The 14,305-nt window shown below is 40.5% G+C and overlaps 1 protein-coding gene across 7 annotated transcripts in view; it reads left to right on the forward strand.

Annotated features, from left to right (window-relative positions):
* Positions 1-6,950: 6,950 nt before the first annotated feature.
* KMT2E (lysine methyltransferase 2E (inactive)) overlaps positions 6,951-14,305 on the forward strand; it is a 99,583-nt gene continuing 92,228 nt past the window's right edge. For 3 of the 7 annotated variants that reach the window (XM_059074484.2, XM_059074486.2, XM_059074485.2), the window contains exon 1: positions 6,951-7,327. The gene's annotated coding sequence lies outside the window, so the exon portion shown is untranslated. The remainder of the gene's footprint in view (positions 7,328-14,305) is intronic. The other 4 variants (XM_067042804.1, XM_067042805.1, XM_067042807.1 and 1 more) reach the window with 4 other exon arrangements.

The raw sequence follows: 14,305 nt of genomic DNA on the forward strand, positions 1-14,305 counted from the left end.
GTCTGTGCTCTCACTGCCACAGGCCCAGGTTCAATCCCTGGTTCGGGAACCAAGATTCCACAAGCTGCATGGCACGGCCAAAAAGAAAAAAGAGACGTATTTCCTGATGTAGCAAGAAAATTATAAGTTCTGGCTTTTTCTGTATAGGTATAAACACAGGTTGCCTGTGCTACATGGATTCTCAGCATAAAAGTTAAAACGTCAAGACTTAACGTTTTAGCAATATCTGGGTGCCAAACCTACTGTGAGACTTAAGCCAGTCATTTCCCTCTTTGAGATTACTTACTCAAAATAAAAGAGGAAAAAAAAAAAAGAGAATAAATGGCTTGAGCTTCATTGGCAAAAGGACTCTAGTTTTAAAAAAAGTAATTAAATAATCTGGTTGTAATCCAGCTTCTTTTCCTGTCTCATCTCTCAACGTATTTCATGCAAGACTAGTCAAACATGTTTCTTATACTTAGAACATGTTTTTTCTATTCCTGTTCTATGCCTTTGCACATAAAGCCATGCTGACGGCAAATACACTGTTTCACTGTCCCCACCCCATCCATTATTGAAATCCACAAACATTTTGCCTCCTAGTTCAAAAATTCGATTTCTTCTATGAAGCACATTACCAGTTAACTGGGGTTCTTGGCTGAATGCTTACAGTACATACCTACGTGGCTTAATCCCAAACTAAGTTATAAATTAATAGAGTAGAATTAATAACAGGTACAAATATTTAAGCGAAGAGAACCATGTGGCAGAAACCAGATTAGAGGGCTAACACCACTGTCAAAATGCGTGTTAAATGGGGTGGGAGAAACAAACCCAAAGTTTTGTAACACGATGATATGGGATCAACCAGAGCATTTTTCATCCATTTATATATTCAACTGAGTTGCTATTATTAACAAAAACACATGCTATCGCGAAATTTTAAGGCACTTAGCATCAGAGCATATTACGTTATTTGTACAACAAAACTGAGTGCCTATTACATGCCAGGAACTTTGCACTTTGGCTACAAAGATGAGACACTGTCTACGAATATCTCGAAAACTAACAGAAAAGAGGAACATGAACATGACAGTGTGATAGATACAGAATTAACAAAGAAAAGGGTATGTCTCATTTTTTGGAGATAAAAAGAGCAGCTATGTAGACTTGGGTCATTTTAACCTATGGTGACCCATGAGGCTCATAAGCAGGAGACAAATTAACGAGCCTGCATATCATAGGGTGTGTTCCAGCTTGATCCTCAAATGTGATGAACTAATTGAGTGTTTTAAGGAAAAAAAATTGTTTGGAAAGATGTTTGATTATATAAGTTAACCTAGAAGGGGAGAACAAAAAAATAAATAAAATAAACAAAAAAGGGAAACAGAAGAGGAAGTTTAAAAGAAAAAATAGCCCAGTTTTGAATTTGTTTAGTTTGAAGTACCTAAGGGACGGGTAAGATATTTAGTAGTTCCAACTGAGTTCAGAGATGATGAATTCTGGAGTCATCAATAGGTAAAGGTGTGGGAATTGATTAATATAATCGGTGAAAAAGTGGCTGGGGTCACAACACTGGGAAATAGCAACAATTAAGAAGCAGAGGAAAACAACTAATGAAAACAGGAAGGACAGAAGTAGCAACTAGCAAAGGGTATTAGCATATAAACCATGGTATTTTAAAAAGTTATATTCTAAGGAATCAACTGCTATAGGTTATATAAGACCACCCACACCTGGAGCATATAAGAATACAAGACTTTCACAAAATGTTATAAATGCAAATAATTGCATATAGTCTTTCTTACTCCGCAAGATAAAACTTACTTAAACGGCTGTTTGTGGAGAAAGGGAACTAGTTAACTTTTAGACATTTAAAGTCTATAGCTGGCACAAGTGAACCCTTGACCTCTGATGTTATGGGCAGAATATCTCCTCTCAGCCATCTAATTTTTCCAAAGGATTTTTGTAAACTACTGAGTAGTTTACCTTGTCAACCTAACTGAAAACTGTTAACAGCTAAGAATTATGTTCCACGTATCTTAAATATGGTAGGAATGCAATTATTTGAAATTAGAGCTGGAGTTCCAATCTGTCCCAGGAACAAAGAAACTGAAGATGGAAAACCAGAATATAGTTTTAAGTCTAAGACACAAATACTAATATACTTTGGGAGGGGTACCTTAAGTAAATACTTTTGAGGATAAAAAATATTACAGTGACACCAAAAAAATATTAAAGTGATATAATCTCTAGGAATAAATTGCTACATAATTTAACTTGCTTTCAGTTGTATGAAATACCATTTACTCTGGGTCCATAACCAATTTATTAGGACCAGCACTATATAAAAAATAGTTGTTTACTGAAGGTATATTCTGTACCTCAGAAAGACAATGTTGACCATGGCCTTTTCTGTTTTGTGGCGTGCATACAATAAAGGAGAAACAAAAAATCCCCAAACCCGCTTAGTGCAAGATAAGCATTTAAGTATGCAGAGTTTATGGCAAACATAAGCACTGAAGGAAAAAATGGCATAAAATACTTTTCTTGGACCACTCCAGAGAATGGTGAAATCTGTATGTTTTTGCTACTTCCTATCTGCTTCATTTAGGCGGAAGCAGCATACTATTAGTTTTTCTAGTTTCCAGGTGAAATCCCATACTTACAGATGTTTCAAACTTGAACTAAACATAAACAGTCAACAGGGAAGGGACTATGGATCTGAACTTTTTGGATAGCAGAGGGCAGGTAATTTTCAAAATGTTTTTTAGATACTTACGAACAAACTTATTACCTCTCCTTAAGAAAAATAATCAAGTTGACTCAAGGTATCCACACCCTGGAAAGTTTTTTTGACCACCATTTGCAAATATGCATTTTAGGTTTAGTGTTAACACCTTGCCCAGGAAAAAAGAGATGGTATTTTATTTTTTTCAGCAAGTTAAACTAAACAGGCTGTAATGCTGTTTAACCATAACATTTAAAGGTATATTTAATGGTTTCAACTCAAACAGTTCTCAGATATAAATCTTTTCATTCTACCTTTAAAGGCCGTTGAAGTCAGGGGTGGGGTGGGGCAGAGGAAAGTTTTATATAAAAACAAAATCCAGTGAAAGTTACATGTAATTCTGAATATTATTTTTACTTTGAATTGCTTCAGCAAGTATGTCAAAAGATAGACAGTGACTACTCAAAACCCCCCCCAAAAAACTTTAAGAGCAGACAAAAGGGTTATCAATGTTTATGCCAAAAGCCCAAGTTTGATTTACTGCAGAGCTTCATTTTACATACAATAAGCCCTATTACTGGAATACCAACCTTATAATACATAAAACACATGTAGCTACTAGTGGCTGGCACGGTGACACACAAATGACAACAGGAAAAGTGACAAAAATACAAGGGCACAACTTATTGGATCCTCTAGTATCAGAGCAAGCAGTACTACATAACTTGATAAACCCCAAATACATCAAGGAACTATAAACCCAAATAATAACTGGTGTTTGTATACTGTTGAGGTTTGTAGGTTAAAGTGTCTGCTAGATGTGAGAAATATGGATGTTGAAAAAATACTAAGGCCAGTTGTCTTCCCATCCTTTCGCGGGGCAGCACTATGGCTGTCCCATCAGCTGCCTCCCCACCCCATCTCACATGTGAAAGGGGAGGAAACCCTGACGCTGAGCCTCATCAACCCTCTACCTCTTCTCAAAACTCTGCTGGTCAAAAGACGGTTTTTTGTGTTGTTGATTTTACAGTTTGGAATAAAGTACCAAGCATAATATTTTTATGAGTTCAGGAAGCCTGTGGCCCCTGGTAAACCTAAACATTGCATCTGCAGCTCTGAGATGAAAATTTGGGTGTTTCATTAGAACAGGCACAAAGGAAATTGTCTAGGGAGAACATATTAATATAATGCAAGAAGATAGACAAAGACAAGAAGTAACTGCAAGTAGTATTTTAAATGCCACAGGAAAGTAAAGAAAAATTAGAGCTCAAGAGGTTCATGGGTTTGGCAATTAGGAACAGTGAGGACCCAAGCTACTTAAAAGTACGAAACAAAACATGGATTTGTTTAGCTTGCAATATGGCCTCTTTTCCTTATTAAGGCACAGTGAAGTTAGAACCTTCTGAAAACTGCCTTTAAATCTACTGACTTCATATTTAGTTCCTCTTTTGTAAGCCGTAAGAAAATTGCTATAAGGGTAAGGGAGCCGTTACTTACACGTAATAGACCCCTGAAATTATTCAAGAACTTTTATAGGTAAAATGCCCAATTTATATTCACAGAACACACAAAAAAGTTTTGAACTTTAAAACCTTTGTAGTACGTAAAATAAATATTAAAAATTCAATGTTGTTTTCAAACTACCAAGTCTACAACTAAGACTAAAGGAAATAGCACAACCTTGACTCCAGGTTAACTCATCTTTCCAGGTCCAACAAGCATTTCCTCCAAGCACCAAACACAGGTGTTCAGTCAAAAAGCAAGTCAGGTTTTAGATGGAAAAGTCTTTGTTGAATAACTCCCAGCTCTCACTGAACACCACCCAAGGAGGGAAGCCCTTTTCAATCTTCTCTAGTTCAGTTAATGGCTATCAGTTTGGCCAAGTGGGAAAAGACAAAAACAAAATTAGTCTTTCTTACTGAATCTGCCAACATCGACCATTAAGAACTGAGCTGCTGGAGATCTTCACGTACCAAGGTTCCAAATACTAAAATTAAAATTCATACTTATACAAGTGATTTATAGAGGTACGCTTTAATATTTCATACTGGTGCAGGAATCTTAGTGATTATAATTTCATCTTTTATTTTTAAAAACCACAGTTAAGAGGGCGACAGAAAAACAGAAGACTAAGAGTATAGAAAACAGCCTTACAACTTCATGTACAACACTGGCAACTTTTATTCTGTATTACTAATCATGTCTAAAATAAAACAAATCCACTCATAAAATTTCACATTCTTGTAGAATATACAAATAGGGAGGAAACGGGAAGAAAGTAAATACTGACGGAAAAAACAAGTTTGAAGAGGGCCCCTCACACTTCAGATGATATTCTCCTTGGTTTCTTCTTTTAGGTAACTAAACGTGTTCCTGGGTATTATCACACCTTTTACACTTGTTTCCGAACTTAAGGAATATTTTGCCATTCGGATCTGAGAAACTTTACTTTTTCTCAGAAAATAATCGATACTCCTCGGCGCTGTGGCCCAGGAACTAGACTCCCCTTTTTACTCAGTCCAGTGGCCCTTCGGGACTCACGGTTGATTCCGACTCCCACATTAGGGACCAGCCATCTTACGTAAATACACCTCGCAAAGAGAAAGGCAGATGAGAAAATAGGGCGCCAAACCTTCCCCTCCACCAACAGCCGTCACACCCCCTAAGAAGTGTCCCTCCGGGGGCTTTTCCCAGAGAGCCGCAGCTGCTAAGCAGTATGGGGGAGGAGAAGCGCCCTCAACAGTCAACTCTTCCTCTTCAGGCGGCCGACGCCGACCGCACCACAGTCTCCTCCGCCCCAGCCCTTTCCCCTCCCCCGTCCCAACCTGGGTCTGAGCCAAACCCCACAGGAATGCAGCCCGGTCACATGCGCTGCGGCGGCGGTGGACGTGCCTCTCCCCCCGCGCCCCAAGGAGACCCAGCGCCATCTTGCCCTGACGCAGTTACTAAAATCATGGGAGAATTTGTGTCTCCTCGTCCACGCCAGCACCCCGAAGTTTCGCAGAGGCCGAGCCGGGGCCCTCACCTCGCGCAGGGACAGGAGAAAATAGTCAAGGAAAAGCCTTGAGATTCCCTTCGCCACCGCTTGGGTTCCATATCGGCCGCGGCAGCAAAGATCACCATCGTCACTGCGCTCGCTCTCTCTCTTTGCAACAGCCTCCCCCGACGGCTCTGGCCCCACCCGCTGCTGCAGCATGAGGTCACCGCTAGCCAATCACGACACGCCCGACAGAACACCTCGGGCACTGATTGGCTGCACGGACCGCCTCTGCCTCTCCCGACTCCGCTTACCAAGCGCTCCGGGAGGCTGTGGAGCTAGAAGATAGAAACCGCCATTTCGGGGAAAGACCCCGAAAACAGGAGCCGCAATCACCGTGTCATTTTACTGGGGAAACCCTTTATTCTTTGGCCTGCCCCTTTGTTCTTCGAGATAACCGTCTCTCTGACCCTCCCTCGTTTAATCACCGCCGCATAAAGGAATTCCCGCTCCCCTCCCCGCACATTGTCCCGCCGGCGGGGAAATCCTTCCCCGGGGCCAAAGTAGGAGGCACAGACGGCAACTGCACCCACGGCAACGGCAGCTTTTTACCCCGATACAGGTGGCAGGGAGGCGGCGCTGACGGTGGCTGTATTTTTCCTGCTGCTTTTCCCCCCGACCTCTTCCGTTTCTCGCTCCTCCATCGAGACGGCGCTGGACTCGCCAGCTCCGCTTTTATCCAGTGCTCGGAGCCTGCGCACTGGAACCGCCTCAGCTCCTAGTGGGCGTCGAGTGACACCCCAACCGAGTTCATCCCGCGCTGGAGGCCAGACTGAGGAGGGGGAGGGAGAAAGGCAGACCAGGGCTGAGGTGGTTTTGGGAGTGGGAGAAAGTGCATGGAGGGGGGTGTCTTTCCAGGGCCTCCAATCATTATCCTTCCACCCAGTAGTGGCGCGCCCAAGCTCACCGATATCCAGACTTGAGGGCTACTCAGGGAAAGGGGATAAAGAACCAATCCCATCAAATACCAAAACTTTCCCAAACCTTCGGTGAATTGTTGAATGCATCTGTTGTGAAATAGACGGAGATTCTGTCCACCGCTCTGCCTCCAGTTGGCTGTCTTCTAACCGCGGTGGAGAGGGAACGGCGGGCGGCAGCCCACAAGCAAAATGGCGGCGGACACCTTCGTCCCCTCCCCCTCTGCCCCTGCGGAGCGGGGCGGGCGGGCCCCGTGCACTTGCCGCCGCCGCTGCCGCCGCCGCCGCCGCCGCCGCCGCGGCCGCCGCCGCCGTCAGCCGCCATTTTCCCAGAGCGAGAGGCAGTGACACTGAGCGGGCGCAGGGGGCCGAGTCCGAGACGGTACCTGAGTTCGGGAGCGGCAACAGAGGGGGCATAGACACTCTTGAGCAGCCTCGCCGTCGCCTCTGCGTTCCTGTTGAATTTCTCGGTGCTCCCTCCCCTACTCCTTGGTTGCTGGTGAAGAGGCTGCGCGCTGCTGTTCGGGGAGGAGGTGTGTGGAGACGGGTCCTGAGTCCGCAGTGGCTGCTGTTGGGGGGTCGTCCGACCGCGGAGGTGTGGACAGACTCCTTGGGGGTCGACCAAATAACGGGGTTCGGGTGTCTGGTGTGTGAACATCACAGGTCAGTGCCTGTCGTCTCCTTGGGAGTTCATGGGGTTTGCGGGGTGGAGGGACGTGTGTTTCCAGAGGTTGGGGGCTTTCTCATCTTTTTTCTTCCGGCGGGGGGGGGGTCGACGTTGGCTCTCAGGTGTCTTGACGGGGGTAAGACGTTGGTTGTTTGAATCGAATTTATCCTTTCTCCTCTCTGCCCCTAGAAAGGGAGCATTATGGCGGGTTTTAGGGTTGGAGAAGGGGAAACTGGCAGTTAAACCCCCTTGAGAGTGGGAGTTAGGGAGGGGGCGAGCTCCTCGCTGGCAGTGGGTTCGGGCCGCTTGGGTGAGGAGGGAGGCTTGTGACTGTTAGTAGGGTTTGTGTCGAAGTGGTCCCGGGAGCTGCCAGCTCTCCGTGTCCTCTACCGCATCTCGTTCAGGTGCTGGGAACCCGTCTAGGCCCCATTTTCTTTTGCTGCTTCTATTTCTCGCCTGGCAGTCTCTGGTTTAATTTTCTCATAAATACGAAGGGGGTGGAAAGAACGCTCTGGGTATCTCCCTTTGTGGGAGAACGAGACAGCTCTTCATCCTCTCCGGGAGAGGGTAAAACCGCCCCTGAGGTGGTCACCCCAGTACCCAGCCTTCTCAGTCTCCTCCCCCCTCCTCTTGCATTATCGCCGTCCTTTACTGTAGCGGAGGCTTAGAAGCCACAATATGGCACATTTCAGGAAAGCTGATTTTGACCAAGGGATTGGCACAAACACTGTGGCAGCAGACACAGAAGAGAAACAAATGGTTCACTGTGCTAAACGGGGGAGGGGGAGAGAGAAAACAATCCGGAGGGCTCTCTTCCACCGGCCTTAGCTCCGTAGAGATCCGTTCTTGCTAGACCTTGTCTTAAGAACGTTGCAGTTTCAAGGCAAAGGGAAATCGCTACAGTTAGCTGTAGAGTAAACCCCGTTTTGCCTGTTTCCCCCGTCTTTAGAGATGTGAATAACGTAAGGTGTTTGGAGTTCTGGAGACCTTGGAGAGAATTAAGTGAGGTGCATTCAACTCTGGGGTGGAGACATCAATACCTAATTGGAAAACAGTCCGTTTTTTCCTTTAATCTCCGAGATGGGCAGTAAAAAGTGAAATTTCCCTCTTTTGTCCTTTACAGATTCTAAAAATGGCGGCCCCAGGCTGATGTTGTGGTAATCTAATCAGCTCGGGTCCTCCACACCCCTTGCAGTGCGTTTGTCTGCAGCATATTACAGGCTTATTATGTTTACATGAAAAGGCTGGGCTTTTTTCCTTCCCCAAACCGTTTACAGAGATGTGTTGATTTTACTGCAAATTACAATGCTGTGTCTTAGTTGATTAATTTTATGGGTTTTTCCTGAGAGGCAAATAAAATGACACCACTTTTGAAAAAATAAAAACCTCAGGTGTTTTTAATAGAAATTTCAGTAGTGAGGCCAGGTGCTCTTACATATTGAAAAAATTATTTGGGGGCAAATAATAGTTGTTGTTTGGTTTAATCCAAAGCGTCTTTTATTCAATAAGCCAAAGTAAATTAAAATGTTTAGTAAGTGTGTAAGTACAACCTATTTTGTATGATTAGACATTTTAGTCTAGAGTGGAACGTTTCCCATCCAACTTTTGACCAATTTTGTGAATTTTGGTTTTTGTAATCTTTCACATTTTTAGGGAGCTGTACAAACAAGCCTAAACCTGTTACTTCACTGGGTGTGGAGATGCTTGTTCTTCGCACTATTATATTTGGCATCCATTTTTCCCATATATTTAAGCATTCCTTAGGAATTTTGTGAGTTGACTATGTATTTGATAAAGTGGAGCTCCATGCTTTGCTGCCTTACAGTTAGTTGTCTTACAGCATTCTGTTATAATTATGTAAGTAAAAAAGTAAGGCTCTAGCTCTTGATATTGTTCCTTCCCAAACATGCCCATTTATTTACCCATTATGGGATGTGGAATTTAGTCTGTTTTAATGGACTTTAAATAAAAGCTATATCATAATAGGGTTTTGAATCCATTTTATGCTGTTTTCAAAATCTTACAGATTGGGGCAGAAAATTAAATGACGTCATTTAACTGTATTTTTTAAAGTGTGAATGATCAGAATTCATCTCTATAGTGGGAAGTTGATCTTTTTTGGCCTGAAGTAAGCAGTGAGCTAAGAGTGGGCTATTAATGGCATTTAATGACCATTCTGATTGTGGAGCAACTGGAAGATGAGTGCCTTTCAATCCAGTAGTACTTAAAAAGGTTGGAGAGGATACACCCTTTCAGGATTCTCTTATTTCAGTGTAAATTCTGCTCTAAAATACTTACAGTGGAATAAGAGATTTATGAAGTTCATATATGAATTAGACTGATGAAAAATTTCTACTTTACAAAATAATAGTAGAAGTTACTGGCTTAGGGAGTTGTTTCATGGAAGACTGAGCATACAACTTTAGAATCTTTGAAATAATTTATAAGATGAAGTGTTGGTGGTGGTGGAAGAGTTTGTGTAGGTATTTGGGTTCAGTACTCATTTGTAATATGCTCTGACTGATTATATAATTCAGATCCTTAACTGCTGTGTAAAGACTGTACATTTATTTTATAGACTAAGTGGTTAAGATCTGTGGTTCAGAAGGTTGGTACTTTAAACTTATTATCTAATGTGGGTAATTAGTATACTCTTGGGAATACTTGATTTGTATAGCCAGAGGAGGGAACACTGTTTCTACGCATGTTTTTGTTGATCTTGACCTTGATCACGTCTAGACTTATAAGGCATTTGAATTTATTTGGCTTCAAACAAACAATATCAAGTTAGAAAATGTAAGAAAAGCTGCCTTCACTCGTACGAGCTTTCTTCATACTGGCCTGCTCATTGTTTTGGGGTTTGTTTCTTTTTGTTTGTATTGATGTGTTTTTGGTTCCTATAAAGTGAGTCTGGCTTTTTATTTATTTTTTGTATATTGCACTTTATAAATAACATGGTTGTAAATGTTTGCTTTTTATTCATGTATACCCCAATGCACTATCTATGTTTTGGCTTGTCAAGGCAAATTTATTAAAAGGTGAGGCATAATTTTTGTTTCCAGAGAATTTTGAAACATTTGGTGCCTTGGGGCAAAACTAGTCAAATGGTCTTTGTTCTTAGAATAGCTGAAATTTGAGGGATTAGTTGTGTATCTGTTTAAGTGGATTTGTAGAAAATCATAATGTAATTGGAGAGCAAATTTAAGAGACCACATTTTGATCATGCTTCCTTTTTGTTGTCAGTATAAGTTACAGGATCCCTTCGATCTCAATTAAGTTTAGAACCTTTACAGGACTTCTCATTTCTCTTCAACTCTTTAGGTCTCTGATAACTCTTCTACAATTTTGCCTCGTCTGTTTTCCTCACTGCTTCCAGACGGAGAATTTTTACCATATATACCACAGTAAGCTCTAGGATTTCTTGAATCTAAAAATGAGGAAGTGAGGCAAAAAGCCAATTAATAAGTTAGGAGAAACTCTTCCTCTCAATATATGCTGTAGTGGTCTTAGTGAAATTAGAACTTATTAAATTGGTTTCTTATTTCTAAGAATAATATTGCCCATTTTTATGAATCAAACTCTTAAAGAAGGTTATGGTTTTATTTTTTAAAGTGTATTTTGTAAATCCTAACAGCTCTTCTTTTCTGGAAGTTACTACTGGGACTTAAAATGTATACTACCATTGTGTGTTTAAAATATTGTATAATCCACAGGACTTTGAAGAGCTATCAAAAAACTGCTTAAGGAATATTAGTATGGAATCTTCTTACGAAACATTATGTTTATTTTTTAAAAAATATTTTAATAATATATAATAGCTTCTATCTCCAAAGGATTCATTCTTAGCAGATAGTAGGTGCCCAATTTTTTGTTCAATTTAAAGCTTTTGTTAAGTGAACACATTTACATCTCATATATTCAGGGTGATCAGGGACTGTACCTTGTCATGTGTGAGAATAAATGTTAAATACATGTATTCTGTGAGATTTACCTTTTAATGTTGAATATAGAATTATTTTTACTTTGATAAAATTATTTTTTGTGTTGACTGGCAAAATAACAAGACAGATACTGTTTGAGAGATTGCTGTGTAAATGTTATTCAGTTTGTAGGCTGGGTTTAAAATTGGAGTGGCTTACTATCTCTTTTTTACTGCCACTTTTGTAATAAAGTTGGGAGTAGTCTCATTTTTTTCCCTTAATATTGAATGGAAAAAATGTTTTTGTATTACCTAAAAATTTATTTAATATGGAAGAGCAATATTTGTGGTTGAAAATTGTTCTTAGTGCACTAAAATTTTGAAGTAGACAGTATTTAATGGTAACAGTCTTGCCATTGCAATTTAAGGATGAGTATTTTGTAAAGAGGTAGGAGTTGACCAAAAGAAATTGTTTTCTGTTATTGTGAGCACTTATGATGAGTGCCACAGTAAAAATCAAATGGTAGTGACTCAGGCTAGGTTAATTAGATCTTACTTGTATCTTTAAGAATATGAGAGGTTTTTATTAACCATTGGTAACCAGGACCCTTTTTACTTAAATCAGAATCAAGAAGATAGTTTTATATTTCACTTGATGTGTATTTTTGCTTGATATCAATTCAGTTCTTGTGGATAGCTCATAAATCAAATTTTATTTTAAATTGTGTAGGAAAGCTATGTTTGTATTGTTAGGTAAATTTTACACCTTTGTTGAAAATCTCATTTGGTTATTTACCAAAACTATTTAAGCTTTTAGGGACGTTGGACATTTTCCATGCAACAGGTCAGTCACAGATTTCTTCTTTGGTGTGTTGCATTAAGATGCCATCAAAACAGACATTATGCTTTTTTAATGAGTAAATAATTTATAATTTAATGAGTAAATAATTACTTGTCCATCATTTTTAATTAAAATACGTATTTTTGTGTTTTAAAACTATCTCAAATGTGAAATCTGGGTTTAAGGAAGGACCTATATACAGGTCAACATGAGATACAAAATGATAAGTACAGCTTTCTTTATACAACTGGAGAAGAGATAATTTTCTACTAACTCTTAGATGATTGCGCAGTTTAGAGTTAATCCAAACGTATAAACATTCTTGGTCCTGAGGTTTATTATTGAGAAAGATAATATTGAGTAATCACACCTGTGTTATAACACAACATGGGTGCATCATTTAAGGTCTGAGCCTGTGGCAGAAGCTAAGTATATAACAGTGGGATTGAGTTAGTTTTGGTTTGTGGTATTTATAAGATAATTTCAAGTTCACATAATTATGTTATCTAACATTTTATCTGAGACCAGAAAATTAAAAATTTTTTAAAATCTTTGTTGAGTTTTATTTTAAAAAAGTACTTAAAACATAATTTTTATTTAAAGACTTTAACAAAACTTACCGTGATAAATTAATTTAAACTAAATAAGTTTAAACTTTAGAGCTATATGTTTTCCATTTTTCTCACTGTTTGGTGTAAGAATTAGGTGAAGCCTAGTGTCAGTGGTTTTTAGCAAAAAGTGAGGAATGTGATGGAAATTAACCATTATCACTTAAGATATTGTTCGGAAAACACAGGTTTGTTTTTTCACATGTTCACATATCAGGAGACTATCTGTGAGAAAGATATGCCCTTCTAATACTTTTTCTTATATCACAGACTAATAATGAGGTCATAGTTTCTATTTTTGATTTTACAGAGAGACCTCTTACATTCCTCTTATCTTATTTTGTATGTCATTTAAAGAAAGACAAGTTTCAGGAATTTGAAAACCCATTTCATCTTTAATCATGTGGCAAAACATGGGAATTTTTTTTTAACATTTAAAAAAATTAATTCATTTATTTGTTTTTGGTGCGTTGGGTCTTTGTTATGTGCGGGCTTTCTCTGCTCTCCATTGCTGTGTGTGCACTTCTCATTGCGGTGGCTTCTCGTTGCGGAGCATGGGCTTGTAGGTGTACGTTGGCTCAGTAGTTGTGGTTCGTGGGTTCTAGAGTACAGGCTCAGTAGTTGGGGCGAATGGGCTTAGTTGCTACGCAGCATGTGGGATCTTCCTGGACCACGGATCGAACTTGTGTCCTCTGCATTGGCAGGCGGATTCTTAACCCCTGCCCCACCAGGGGAGTCCCAAGATGGGATGATACTTCAGTAGCCATAAATTGATGGCCGGGCGGCAGGGTCTGCGGTTGGTCTGGTATATAGTAATTCTTCTTGAGAAAATAAGATTGTTTCTTTTGGAATTATTTGCTTTTCTCTTTAAATGAAGCTGCATAATTGGTTGAATTTGACACAGCCTTATTACATTTTAGCATTAAACCCCTACCTAAACACTTTTTTTTTTTTTTTTTTTTTTTTGCGGTACGCGGGCCTCTCACTGTTTTGGCCTCTCCCGTTGCAGAGCACAGGCTCCGTACGCGCAGGCTCAGCGGCCATGGCTCACGGGCCCAACCGCTCCGCGGCATGTGGGATCTTCCCGAACCGGGGCACGAACCCGCGTCCCCTGCATCGGTAGGCGGATGCTCAACCACTGCGCCACCAGGGAAGTCCTAAACACTATTTTTGAGGCACAGACAAAAGATTAATTTGAGTAGCTGCTGTTTCCCATGCACCATTTGTTTCTGTTTCTCAAAAGCCTACTGTTTTAGGATTTGTTTGGATGCAAGGAACAAGAAATCAGCTCCATCTAGCTAAAGTAAAAGATTTGTTATAAGGCTGTAGGGAAATCTCACAGAACTTATTTGAAAAAGTACAGTTGGGCCTCACAGGAATTGGCAAGATGTCAGAGAACCAGTATTCTCCATCTTGATCCCTCTAATTAGCTGTGACTGGTTAAGGAGATGGTAGTGGGGTGAGTATTTAAGGTATGAGTGTGTGTGTGTGGGGGGTAGTTTCCTTGGATGGAGAGCAAAAGAAAAACACCTCTAATTCGTCTGAAAATAATTGCCTTTTTTCCCACAGATACTCAGATATACCTTGGAGGGCCTCTAAAACTAAA

The sequence above is a fragment of the Kogia breviceps genome, chromosome 9, assembly GCF_026419965.1.
Source record: "Kogia breviceps isolate mKogBre1 chromosome 9, mKogBre1 haplotype 1, whole genome shotgun sequence".
Lineage (NCBI taxonomy): Eukaryota > Metazoa > Chordata > Mammalia > Artiodactyla > Physeteridae > Kogia > Kogia breviceps.